Consider the following 14,880-nt stretch of genomic DNA (forward strand, 5'->3'; position numbering starts at 1 on the left):
GGGTTTCATCAATTCACCAAAACCAAACTAGAGCTTTCAATCTCTCCCTTTTTGGTAATTGATGACAACCCTTATACAAAGATATGAATTAAAATTCAATTGAATTCATGTTGCTTGCCCAAGCATATTTACCATGTGTAAAGGATATGGACAAGTTTCATGAACTCCATATGGTAGCAATTGCTCCCCCTATATATGTGCTAAGAGTTTGGATTGTAGCTTTGCACATATGTTTAGTTAGGATATGTAGGAGACAATTTCTACCAAATGATGCTAAGGTATAAGAGATGGACCTTTGAAGCGTGAAACCTATCGGAGTGCACCAATATACCATCCTTAGCATCAATCGTAACTAGTCATACATAAAAACTAGAATACCCCATGAGATCAATATTACAAGTAAGGGTCTAGTTTTCATATGATGAACATAAGTCTAGTTACTTTAGCTAGATACCACTTGTAAATACATGGGAATGAAATCATTAGATGTCCTATGCACACAAGATTTTCATTTCATCATGCAAATTTACAATTAGCATACACCACACAAGCATGGATGTTGAAATTTAGAACTTGTGCCATGCAAGCAAACACATGAAATGCACATTCAAATGCACCATACAAGTTCATGAGCTTGCTCCCTCTACTTGTGTGCTCAAAATTTGAATTGATCCCCTTCCTTTGTCATATCTTATCTCTCTACACTATTTCTCCCCCCTATCACTTATCTTTGTTTCTCTCCCCCTTTGTCATCAATGACCACAAAGGCTTAAAGTAGAGATAGGTTCAAATTATAGACAGGTTGGGGTGAGACCATGTGAAATGAGGATCATTTTTCAATTTGGTTCAATCTAGTTTACTTGCAAAAGATATTTAACTCGGTTTGATCCAAGGACGAGCTTCTTCACACCTCCAAATAAGGGTTATCTTGTACCATGTTGAGTTAAACACTTATAGCTCATTTTATAGATCAAACACTAGGTTTATAAGCCCACAAACATGTCATATGCTACCACTAGATCATTTCAAACATACAAGCAATAGTGGTAACATACAAGCATCAAATTCATTTGATTTTCATGAATGATCCTATTTGAATGTGAAATATGTCTAGATGCACTAATCATGTCCTTAGCAAGGATGTATGTCATGCCAATCAATTTATACCTTGTATTGCTCGAAGGAGAGGCATGTCATATAATGGGGTTGCATCAACACATATTGGCGAAGTCAAGTATGTTCAATTCATTCCTTAGCTTGCAAAACCTCTTCTCATCAAGTGGCTTGGTGAATATATCGGCAAGTTGATCATCGGTGCCCACACTCTCTATGCAAATGTCCCCTTTTTGTTGGTGGTCTCTTATGAAATGATGGCGGACATCAATATGCTTTGTTCTTGAGTGTTGAACCGGGTTGTTTGTGAGCTTTACGACACTCGCATTGTCACATAGCAATGGCACTTGCTTGAATTTAATTCCAAAGTCACTCAAAGTAGCCTTCATCCAAAGTAATTGAGCACAACAACTACCGGCCGAAATGTACTCCGCTTCGGCGGTTGAAAGTGCTACACTATTTTGCTTCTTTGATGACCAAGACACAAGTGATCTTCCCAATAGTTGACATGTGCCCAATGTGCTCTTTCTCTCAACTTTGCATCCCGCATAATCGGAGTCCGAATGTCCAATCAACTCAAATCTTGCTCCTTTGAGATACCACAATCCAACATTTTGTGTATACTTCAAGTACCTCAATATTCTTTTTGTTGCTTTCAAGTGACTTTCTCTTGGTGATGCTTGAAATCTAGCATATATGCATACACTAAATATCACATCCGGTCTTAATGCGGTCACATAGAGTAGGCTTCCAATCATAGACTGATACATCTTTTGTTCCACCATGTTGCCACTAGCATCACTATCTAAGCTTTCACTTGTCCCCATTGGTGTACTAATAGCTTTACTATCATCCATTTCAAACTTCTTGAGCATGTCCTTGATATACTTGCCTTGACTCACAAATGTACCATTCTTTATTTGCTTGATTTGAAGACCAAGGAAGTAACTAAGCTCTCTAATCATAGACATCTCAAACTCACTTGCCATCATCTTGCCAAACTCCTCACAAAATTCTTGATTTGTTGATCCAAAGATGATATCATCAACATAGATTTGCATTACAAATAAGTCATTTCCAAGCTTCTTGGTGAAGAGAGTGGTGTCAACCTTTCCCATCTTGAATCCCTTAGAGAGTAGGAAATCCCTCAATCTCTTATACCATGCTCTAGGTGCTTGTTTCAATCCATACAAAGCCTTTCTCAACTTGTAAACATGGTTGGGTTTCTTTTCATCTTCAAAACTAAGAGATTGCTCAACATACACAAGCTTATTGATGTACCCATTGAGAAATGCACTTTTCACATCCATTTGGTACAACTTGATGTTGTGGGCACAAGCATAGGCTAACAAGATCCTAATTGCTTCCAATTTTGCAACTGGGGCATATGTTTCTCCAAAGTCAAGACCTTCAACTTGAGTGTAACCTTGAGCCACTAATCTTGCTTTGTTCCTTATTACTATCCCATCTTGATCTTGCTTGTTCCAAAAGACCCACTTGGTTCCAATCACATTATGACCCTTAGGCCTCTCAACTAAATCGGTAAATCCCATACTTGGTTTCTTGTCAAGTTGTTTAGCTCTTCATGCATAGCATTGACCCAATCAACATCCCTCAAAGCTTCATCTATCTTCTTAGGTTCAATGGATGACACAAATGAGAAATGCTCACAAAATGAAGCCAATCTTGATCTTGTTTGCACACCTCTTGAAATATCACCAATGATAGTGTCTAATGGATGATCTCTTACAACATTGGTTGGTTGAAGCACTTGCACTTGATTGCTAGCATTTGATTGATCATTTGGTTGAGATGATGAACTAACAACTTGTTGTTGATCTTGCACATTTTCAACACTAGTACTTGCTTGAACATGATCATGAGAGCCACTAGCTTGCACATTTGAGTTAGAGAGCACTTGGTTCTTGTCATCTTCAACATCAATCACTTCTCTTGGCCTTATATTACCAATGTCCATGTTCTTCATTGCATTGACTAATTGAGTGCCTTTTACATCATCTAGATTCTCATCTTCCTCTTGGGAACCATTTGTTTCATCAAATTCCACATCATGAACCTCCTCAAGATTACCATTAGCCAAATTCCAAACTCTATAAGCCTTGCTAGTAGTAGAGTAACCAAGCAAGAAACCTTCATCACATTTCTTTTCAAATTTGCTCAATCTAGTGCCTTTCCTCAATATGTAACATTTACAACAAAAAACCCGATAGTATGCTATGTTGGGATTTCTTTCATTCAATAGCTCATAAGGTGTTTTCTCTATCATGGAATGACAATAGAGTCGGTTGCTATAGTAGCAAGCCGTGTTGATTGCTTTGGCCCAAAATGAATGACTCACATTGTACTCACTCAACATTGATCTTGCCATATCAATCAAAGTTCTATTCTTCCTTTCAACTAAGCCATTTGATTGAAGAGTGTACTTAGCCGAGAATTGATGTCTAATTCCAAATTCATCACACAACTCATCAATTCTAGTGTTCTTGAATTCACTACCATTGTCACTTCTAACTTTCTTGATGGTTGTTTCAAACTCATTGTGAATGGCCTTGATAAATTATTTGAATGTTGCAAACACATCACTCTTGTCAATAAGAAAGAACACCCATGTGTATCTAGTGAAATCATCCACAATCACAAATCTATATTTGTTTTCACCAATGCTAGTGTATGTGGTTGGTTCAAACAAGTCCATGTGCATCAACTCAAATGTCTTAGATGTGCTCATCATGCTCTTCTTAGGATGTGTATTACCAACTTGCTTTCCGGCTTGACATGCACTACATAGCTTATCCTTATCAAATGTGACATCTTTCAAGCCTCTAACTAAGTCATGCTTAATCAACTTGTTTAATTGTTTTATTCCAATATGACCAAGCCTTCTATGCCATAACCAACCCATGCTAGACTTAGTGATCAAACATGTTGACAATTGAGCTTCTCTAGCATTGAAATCCACTAAGTATAGATTCTCATATCTAAATCCTTTGAATATCAAGTTAGAGCCATCTACACTTATGATCTCTACATTATCCACACCAAATATGCACTTGAAACCAAGATCACACAATTGAGCTACCGATAATAGGTTGAAGTTCAAGCTCTCTACTAGTAGCATATTGGTAATACTCAAGTCATTGGATATTGCAATCTTACCAAGCCCTTTGACCTTGCCTTTGCCATTGTCACCAAATGTGATACTATCAATCCCATTGCTCTTGTTTTCATTGATTGAATTGAACATTCTTGGATCACCAGTCATGTGTTGTGTGCACCCACTATCAAGCACCCAATGCCTTCCTCCGGCTTTATAATTGACCTACAAAAGAGGATCAATTTCTTTTAGGTACCCAAACTTGCTTGGGTCCTTGAAGGTTAGTTACCAAGGTCTTTGGTACCCAAATGACCTTCTTCTTTAGGCCCACAATTGGTGTACCAATAAACTTAGCCCTCACACCATTGGCACCCTTGAAAAGCATGTAACAAGAATCAAATTTAATTGAGGATACATTAGGTAGCTTGTTCTTGTTAATCTTGTAATATTGCTCTATATGCCCAACTTACTTGCATCTATTGCAAAACCGACCATTGCCCTTCACAAAGCTAACTTTGGGAGTGACAAAGGCCGCCTTGCCTTTCTTGGGGGTATAACCTAATCCCTCTTTGTTGAGAGAAAACCTTTGGCTACCCAAGCACTTTAACAAGCGGGCATCTCCACCATAGGGCCGACCGGACGTGTCTGTAAGAAACTGATCGGATGCTGAGCCTCAGCGTCCGGTCGAGTACAGTATGCATCCACTCTCGACCAGACACGTCCGGTCACACCAGACCGGATGTCACCAACGTTCGATCAACTGTTCTGCTGAATACTGCGTTTGCTGATTCACACCGAACGTGTCCGGTGTGGTGACCGGACGTGTCCGGTCGCTGAGTTCGTCGCCAAATACCGGACGTGTCCGGTCACCATACCGGACGCGTCCGGTCACTCTGTAACCAGCGCGACTAACTCCTTTTCAACTCTATCTTCTTCACCCTTGATCAAATGTGCGAACTACCAAGTGTATCACCTTGTGCACATGTGTTAGCATATTTTCACAAACATTGTCAAGGGTGTTAGCACTCTACTAGATCCTAAATGCATATGCAATGAGTTAGAGCATCTAGTGGCACTTTGATAACTACATTTCGATACAAGTTCCACCCCTCTTAATAGTACGGCTATCAATCCTAAATGTGATCACACTCGCTAAGTATCTTGATCACCAAAACAAAATAACTCCTATTATTTATACCTTTGCCTTGAGCCTTTTGTTTTTCTCTTTCTTCTTTTCCAAGTTTAAGTATTTGATCATCACCATGCCATCACCATCATCATGATCTTTGCTATTACTTCATCACTTGGAGTAGTGCTACCTATTTCATGATCACTTGATAAACTAGGTTAGCACTTAGGGTTTCATCAATTCACCAAAACCAAACTAGAGCTTTCAATCTCCCCCTTTTTGGTAATTGATGACAACCCCTTTTGGGGTTTCATCAGGCTCGCAGACCCAGGTAGTTTTTGGAGCATAGTCGAAGCGTAGCCGGATGGGGCGAGATTGGGGTCGCAGACCCGGGCATTTTGGAGCGCAGTCGGAGCGTAGCCGGATGGGGCGAGATCGGGGTCGTAGACCTAGGCATTTTCTGTCTTAAGCCCCCGAGCCCTGTTGGGCCTTAGTAGGGGTCGGTGTGAGTTGTGTGCATTACCCCATCCTCGATTCCTCATAACCGAAGGGGCTGAGTTTTGTCGCTTGTCCCGATCACCCGGGCTCGAGTGACGCGTTCGGTGAATTCACTAACAGGTATGATCGAGTGGAATCCGGGTCCGTCGTTCATGATGGGGTCAACATAGCCCTCTTGTGACATTCCATTGCTCCTTTACCTACAACCCGGTAGATGCCTGGGTCATTCCAGAGACCGATCCGGGTGGCCTAACGGCCTCCCCTTGATGGAGATTCTGTGGGCTTGGCAAGAGGTTCTGGATCGAACGAGATGGTTGAGATGACCTAGTCTGCCAGACTGGGTGAGGGCTGCACGGGGCTCATCTACATTTTTCTCCCCTAGCTCTGTTGGTTACTCATGTTGAATGAGGCAACCGCCGCTTCGTGATGCAACACGGAGCGTTGTGATGCATTTCGCTGCACGTGCGATGCTTAGTTCCCGAGCCCCCGGACGAATCAGGACCTGAATCGTCCGGGAGGCTCGGGCATATGGAATGAATGCGTGTATGGATGTATGAAATGATTATAAATAAATAGAGGGGGTTGTTAGTGTTTACCTTGATGACTTAAGTGATGGGGTTTGGAAAGCTTCAGTCGAAAACATCCGACCGGGACCCATGCTCGTCGTTCATGACGGAGTCGGCATGGCCTATATGGGGCGTCCCTTTGCTCCTTACCTACTTCTCGGTGTTTATCCTGAGTGATTCGATCGACTCAGGGGGCCTAATGGTCTCTCCTGGTAGAGATCCCGTTTTGGGTTTTTCCAGGTCTGGCCTGGGGAAGCGGAGAGCCGCCTGCATGCAGTGGCACTTTGGTTCTTGTGCCTAGCATGCGGTAGTGGTTGGTCGTGCGGTAGTGGTGGGCCATGCCTAGGCCAGTCCTGTTCGATCAGGAGTCGTTCCATCGGGTAGGGCATGTCTCATTGGTCAGGGCGTGTCTCATCGATCTGGGCGCGTCTCATCTGCATTAAATGGGAAAGAGAGAGAGAGTTTTTCTCTCCACCATTTCGCCTTCCCTGATCGGCACGCCCTTCCCTAACTGTTGTTCCCTTTTCCTTAAGTAGGAGAAGGGAGAGGGTTTTCGCCCCGTTCTTTTGCCCGTTCCTCATCTGCCGCCTCCTTTCATCTTCCTTCTTGCGTTCCTGAGAGCCGCGGTGGTTTCTAGGAAAGAAAGGGGTGAGAGCGAGGGAGAACAGAAAAACTCACCAATCCTTTTACGACCTCGGAGCAAAATGTCGGACTAGAGGTCGTCCACCATGAGGGAGTCAGTGTTGAAGGCCTTCGCTTCAAAGGGGTTCCTGTCGTCGAAGGAGGTGGCGCACTGGAGGGTTCCCAGAAGGGAGGAGTTCCCACAACCTCGGCCTGGCGAGGTGGTGTCCTTTCTTACCTTCCATGAGCGTGGGTTAGGGTACCCCGCGCACTGGTTCCTACGTGGGCTCCTCAATGAGTGGGGTCTAGAGCTGTAGCACCTTAATCCAACGAGGGTGCGGCACATCGCCGGCTTCGTCACCGTCTATGAGGCTTTCCTCAGGATAGAGCCGCACATAGATTTCTTCCGGCGGCTGTTCTCTTGGGGAGCCTTGACGGTGGGGAATCCGGTTGAGAATGCGCCGGTGGGGGGTTTTGCCCTGCAGAGGAAACCGAGTGCGGGAGGCTCGTATCCCATGTACCTCTCCTATGACTCCAACCGAGGGTGGCATGGGGAGTGGTTTTATATCAGGAATCCAGTGGAGGCGCCGTTCCTGGCGTTCACTGACGAGAGGCTGGAGAAGCAAGAAAGTTGGTCGTGGGGTTGCGCCCATAAGGAGAGGAAGAAGGTGGAGGTCATTGAGGAGGAGCTCCAAAAGCTTGTGCGGTGCGGTCTTGATGGGGTGCGGGTGTTCCACACCCTCTACCACTGCCGGGTTGCACCGTTGGTGGAGAGGACGCGACCAATGTGGATGTACAGCAGCCCGTCGGACCCAGACCATGCGTCGCCGGAGGATCTGCCGAACGACGAGGTCTGGAGTCGCCTTGGCCGGGTGCTGCAGCTGAAGCCCAAAGAGAGGGTCGAAGGGAAGCCAACGCCTTTCAACTCCACTATCATGTCCAGACTGGTATGCTCCCTTCTCTTTAGTCCATACTTCTTCCTCTGCTTTTCCTATTTTTTGATTTGGAGCCACACGTTCCGCAGGGGCTTGGAGTTTACAAGTCCCGACCGCACCTTCCCAAGGGTCCGGAGGCGTGGCCCTACAGGCTAGTTAGAAGGAGGCGATAGACGCCAGGAAGAAGAAGAAGGCTAAGGTGGCTCATCGGAAGTACAAGAAGGAGAAGGAGGTTGCCCGGCGCATGAAGGCTGGGGAGAGAAAGAGCGACGTCGAGTATGAGCTTGAGTCGGAGGATCCCACAGATGTGGATGACATGGTTTTCTTCGAGGAGGAGGAAAGTCGGGAGGTCGTTGCGACCTCGGTAGCACCACGATCCTACGGCGGTGTCCACTAGTGAGGAGCAGAAGGTGGAGAGGCGCGCGGTGGTTCCCGCACCGAGCGCGGATGCCATCGGTGAATGGGAGGCAAAGCAGACGCGGTCACCGCGCCCCTTGGTGGCGTCGTTGGTCCCGTCGTCGCCTGTGGTGGACGCGGGCGAGCAAGCCAGGTGGTCCGAGGAGTGGACTAGCACTTGTGCGTTTTCGAGACCGGTGCTGACGTGTGACTCGCAGCCGGTGGAGGCCCCGCCTACCGCAGACGTGGTCGAGCAAGCCGGGTGGTCCAAGGAGCAGACTGGCACCTGCGCGTTACACGACTCGCAACTGGAGGGTGCCCTGCCCGCTGCTCCGGTCGAGGAGTCCTGAGCCAAGGGTCATGGCGACCCACCGGCCAGGCAGGAGCTGGTTGGGACGACTCCACCCCTAGCTGAAGTGAGGGGGCACGAGTTGTAGCCTGGGAGCGGTCCTTGCCCTATAGGCCCGTCGACATTGGGTCTCGCCTTCAGAGTCGTGCCGCTCACCTCCTGGTACATTTTCCTTTGTTTCTTTTTGATCTTTCGCTATTAAGCCTTTTTTGGAGTGTGACTTACTCGCACTTTTTGTTAGTGGTCGGGAGATGTTGGGGTTGAGCATCGCCCCAACTCCCATGCGAGAGACTTGGAGGCCCACACTACAACATGTCGCGGTGAGCGATAGGGGGAACAGGGTGGCGGCGGTGAGTCCTTCCCTTCCAAGGGTGGTGCCCCCCGGGTTGGTTGCTGGTATGACGACGGAGGCATCGGCATTGGCAGTGATCCCGGTGCTGACGGTGGGGGTTGCATCGGACATAACCCTTTTGGCCCCTCCTCCTCTAGCTATAGTGGAAGAGGAGAGAGAGACCGAGCTCCCTGCCTCGCTGGGTGGAGGGCTATATGGCTCACCCTCATGGTCGAAGCTAAAGGCACTGGGGGAAGACATGGCTGGGACAGAGTTGGAGTGCCCGATAGCGGCCTGCCCACCTAAGGTGGTGGATATCCCATCTGACGATGAGGCGGATGTCAAGGTGGAGCTGTCGGTGTCGTTGTAGGAGCTAGCGGTGGTTCCATCGGAGGCTAGGCCCTCCGATGGGCTGTCGGAGGGCGACTTGGAGTGGCCCTACCCTGAGGACCCGACAAAGGTGTGGTTCATCCTTCAGGATTCATAGGAGCATTAGCTCTAGGATATCCTTGGGGAGCAAGGACATGTCGCGATGTCCAAACTTGCCAACCTATCCGTGAAGCTTGGAGATGCCTAGGAGCGAGTTAAGTCCGCCCAGCAGTTAGTCGAGGTCGACCTACAGCTTGCCGTAGAGGTGAGTTTTCCGTACTTGTCCTTGACCTATGGATCTTTTGTTGGTTGCCTTAGCATGCTTGTTTTTTGAGCTTGACGCCCTTCTTTTAGAGCTGGGTGGAAAGGTGAGGTTGCTGGAGCAGAACCTAGAGACGGTCAAGGTGACTTTCAGTCAGAATGCAGAGGAGCTGGCTAAGTCCCATGAAGAGCAACGTGCGCTCGAGGGGAAACTTGACCAAATCCACAATGTTGCCTAGCTAGTCGTCTCAGAGATCTTTGGGTCGGTGCCAAGCACTAGCACACCCGCCGTCCAGCTGGTGGAGGTCCCGGATGTGGTCTAGGACCTTATCACGAGCGGGCTATTCTACGGAGCGTCGGGGGTGCTAACGTCGGTGGCAACGCACCACCCAAACCTGGACTTCACCACTATCTGTAGTGGGTATTAGAAGGCTTGAGCATGGAGGACATCTAATCGATCGGGGAGGGCTTGCTGCCACACGCAAGGTCGGTGGCAGAGCAAGTCTCTGCCCAGTGGGTGATGGACGTCCACCGTGAAGACATGGCCAGAAGCATGCGTGGGGAGGACGTTGCTGAAAGCTCTAGTTTGGTTTTGGTGAATTGATGAAACCCTAAGTGCTAACCTAGTTTATCAAGTGATCATGAGATAGGTAGCACACTCCAAGTTGCGAAGCAAACAAAGATCATAGCATGATGAAGAAGATACCATGGTGATGATCAAGTGCTTGAACTTGGAAAGAAGAAAGAGAAAAACAAAAAGCTCAAGGCAAAGGTATAATCCATAAGAGCTATTTTGTTTTGGTGATCAAGACACTTAGAGAGTATGATCACATTTAGGTTTGATAGCCGTACTATTAAGAGGGGTGAAACTCGTAACGGAATACGGTTGTCAAAGTGCCACTAGATGCTCTAACTCATTGCATATGCATTTAGGATCTAGTGGAATGCTAACACCCTTGAAAATGTTTGTGAAAATATGCTAACACATGTGCACAAGGTGATATACTTGGTGGTTGGCACATTTGAGCAAGGGTGGAGAAGTTAGAAGTGAAATGGAGTTGGTCGCAATGATGCTGGCGTCGATCAACTAACCGGACGCTGGGTCGCTCTACGACCGGACGCTGAAGGGCCACGTCCGGTCATATTGTCGGTCGGCACAGTGATTAGGGTTAAGCACCGGACGCTGGGCTGTGTCCGGTCCTTCATGACCGGACACGTCCGGTCGGCAAAAACTCGTTTTGGACCCTTACTGTAAACGACCGGACGCTGAGGGTCCAGCGTCCGGTCAGCTCTGTCGGAGCATCCGGTCAACATGTCGATTGTTGAGATCAAACGTTCAGTGTTGAACGCAGGAGACACATGGCCGCCATCGGGCAACCGGACGCTGAGGAGCAGCGTCTGGTCAGTTGGACCGGAGCATCCAGTCAGCCCATGTTATGCCTAGTGAAGGGGTATAACGACTCTATTTCATGGGGGCATCTATTTAAGCCCCATGGCCGGCTGTAGCTCATAACCTTTGGCCATTTTCATTGACATAGCAACCTTGTGAGCTTAGCCAAAGCCCTCTCACTCATTTGCATCATTGATTCATCGTCATAGTGAGATTGTGAGTGAATCCAAGTGCATTGCTTGAGTGTTTGCATCTAGAGGCACTTGGTGTTCGTGTTTCGCTATGGATTTCGCTTGTTACTCTTGGTGGTTGCCGCCACCTAGACGGCTTAGAGAAGCGAGGATCGTTGAGCGAAGGGTGGTGATTGTCTCTGGCTCCGATCGTGGTGATTGTGAGGGGTTCTTGACCTTTCCCTGGCGGAGCACCAAAAGGTACTCTAGTAAATTGCTCGTGGCTTGTGTGATCCTCATCTTGTGTTGGTTGTGTGGCACCCTATTGAGGGTTTGGCGTGTGAAGCCAATTAGCGCGTGAACCTCCAAGTGAGTGAATCGTCACAACGAGGACTAGCTTGCCGGCAAGCAAGTGAACCTTAGTAAAAAATTATTGTGTTCATCATTGATTCCGAGGTGATTGGTCTTCATTGTTATTCATCCTTGTGATTGATTGGTTCCTTCATCTACGCGGCGGTATAACCTTCTTGATCACTCTATTTACTTTACCGCAAACTAGTTGACAAGCTCTTTAGTGTAGTTAGTTGTGAGAGGTTGCTTGCTTGGTTAGTGTGGCTCTTTAGTTAGCCTTTGAGAGCACACTAACATAGAGTAGTGTCGTAGCTATTGTGTGAATAGATACTATCTAAACTAGAATTATGGTAGGTGGCTTATATTTTGAGTAGGCTAGCGCAACACTTGCTTCGCCTTATAATTGTCTAACCTTTTTGTTAAGTGTTGTTGTAGAAACTTTTATTAGGCTATTCACCCCCCTCTAGCCATTAGGACATTTCAGTTGCCTAGCCTACGGATAGCACGGAGCCTGGGTCGAAGGTGGACATTGCCCCAGCTTTGACCGAGCCAAATGTGGTCCTGCCTAGAAGTGAGCAGCCCACGCCTTCATCGGTCACACCGACAGCAGATGCCACCGAGCCGGTCCAATAGCTTGTGAAATATAAGTAGTTTAGTGAACGTAAAAAGTTTAAGTTCGTGGAGGAGCCCCCGTGTAAACATTCTTGTGTGCTTAATGGCTACGATTGTTTTTATTTTCTATGATGGAGTCACTCCGTTCGGGGAAGCTTGTTCCCCTTTTGTCCCTTAGTTTTTCCTAAGCATAATTTTGTTTTTTATTCTTTCCTTCTCGTACCTACCTGTTTGTCCCATAGGCTACAACCTTGGGAGCCCAAGGTGTGGCCCGTGAGACTCAGCTGCTCGTAACCGTAGGGAAAGGCGGGGTGCGATCGGTCAAAATATTTTAAAGCAACGCTACGTAAGGCAAATTAAAGGAATGAACTACCCTTTTGGTCGGGTAGGAAGGAATTTCACCATATGATAGTAAATAAAATAGAGAGGTGGTAGTGTACCCTAGTGGAACCCCTAAGCGCCTCGAACCGAAAAGTGTTCGGGTCAGGGTGCTTTTCTAGGAGCATACGCTAAGTAAATAATGGTAAGACTGAAACTTAGGGGAAGAGAAACGACATAGTTGTTCCAAGCGTTTGGAGAGAATGTCGTCGTTGTTGTCCTTTAGTCGGTAGGTGTTCGGTTGGATCTCTTCAACCTTCAGTTGTCCAGATCCCTACTCGTTGCGCCCTCTTTCTCGGTCGCTGCTTCTTCGCCTTTTTCTTCCTTTGGCCTACCAGCCTACCGCAGAAGGCGCTTGAGGAGCTAGCAGTCCTTATAGAGGTGTTTGACGGGGTAGTCGTTGTTAGTGCATGGGCTCTCCATGAGCTCGTGGAAGTGGCTCGGAGGGTCCTGCTAGGGCTACGTGCTCGCGTGATCAGCCGTGGCGTCCAACGTGGAGTTGGCCGGTCGGCGGTGATCCTTTCTGTTCTTTTCCCCCACTACGTGGAGGGGCCCTCATCCTGATCCTAGCGCTTGGCCTTTCCTTTGCCCCGGCCTCCGTTGGAGTGCGGCGGCAGCGGCGCTCGCTGGAGGTTTTGGACAAAGGTCCACGGTCCCGGGCCATCAGGGCTAGGACTCCGGTCGCTGCTGCATGTGTCTCGGTTCGGCCTAAGCCGCACATAGATAGGCGGTTGGTATGGAGCGGTCGTCAAGTCAAGACGAGGTGCCAATACGGCCTCCTATGCCACGCTCGGCGGTCGTTGTGGTGATCGGGTGGAGCAACCCATCTGCTGTGTCCCCATTCCCTTGGTGGGGAGTGAGGTCACGAGTTGGCGTCGCGATATGGAGCTCTCTGCTTGTTGCATGGCGGCGGTCTCCACTAGTGCCCGGAGGTTTTGGTGGATCACCTGTTCATGAGGATCGTTCGGCTCGGACATGCTGCGTAGAAGCATTGCCGCGGCGACGATGTTCTGACTGACCCCGAGCGAACTATGGGGGGCCGGTCCCCCTGTCCATGGTGTTGCGCTGGACCTAACGGGCGTGACCCCGAGCATCGCTCATCGGTCTATGTGCACGAGGCGCAGTATGGCGCGCTGGCATAGTCGGTGGCTGATGCAGCCACTGTTGTCGTAGTGCCTCACCGTGCTCCCATGTGAGCCCGAGGGGTCTTCGCATGAGAGTCCGGTGAGGTGTGAGTCTGTGAGGACTCTGCTTCCACTGGTGGGTGTCCCAGAGCGTCCGCCATGGTGCACTCCTAGGACGGATGGTGGCTAGGCGCCATGTCACCGATGCTAGAGCCGTCACTCTCGCCATCATCATCCATGAGGTCGAGAAAATAGGTAGGAGCATAGCTCGCCATTCCCACAAATTCGGATGCGAGAGGGGGCGGCGCTGGCATACTTCGGAGCCTCCGGGCATATGCGTTCACGGAAGACGCGAGGCCATAGAGAAACTGGTCGTATAGCGGTCGCGTTGGGGACAACGGGGTTCCTCCGGGTAATCGGCGGAAGATAGAGAATAGTAAGTAAATAACAGCATGTACATTACTCACAGCGGAGTTTGAACAGAGAGTTTGCTCAGAAAGAAGCACAGATGCCACGTAGTCGAAGTCGTGCGTCCCAGAGTCAATGGAGGGCGCCCCTCCAACGGATGTCGGGACGTGAGCCTCCTCACGGAGGTATAGTACGCCGAGTCGGTCGACGATGAAGTCCAGGCTTCCGAAGAGGAAGGCCTAGGATGGCTCGAAGACGGGTGGAACCCGCATCCCAGCTGGTGGGGGAGTGGGAAACTCGAGCGAGCCGAGGCGAATTGTATCGCCTGAGCCCGTCACGGCGAGGGTGGCGGAAAAGTGGGCCATCCGATGACCAAAAAAGTATTGAACATACAACGTCTTCCCTACAGACAGTGCCAACTGTCGGTGCAGAAAGTGACCAACACGTAAATATTTGTAGTTTTGCCGTACGTTGTGATCGGAGGTGGCCTAGCACTCAATGACACAGGGTTTATACTGGTTCAGGCAACGTGCCCTACGTCCAGTTTGAGTCGGTCGGTGACTTTATTCCTGAGCCCAGGTGCTCGAAGTCTGCAGTGGGGTTACAAACGAAAAAGAGAAAGATGAGGTGTACAAGGGGTCCGGTCGGCTCCGGTCGGAAGGGCCGAGAGCGACAGGAGCTCCGCTATGGGTTAAGTGTTCAAGCGTGTGCCTGAGGTCCGAACCTGGTGGTTCTGTGGTTGTGATCTAGTGAACTTGATCGAT

Source organism: Miscanthus floridulus, chromosome 11, assembly GCF_019320115.1.
Source record: "Miscanthus floridulus cultivar M001 chromosome 11, ASM1932011v1, whole genome shotgun sequence".
Lineage (NCBI taxonomy): Eukaryota > Viridiplantae > Streptophyta > Magnoliopsida > Poales > Poaceae > Miscanthus > Miscanthus floridulus.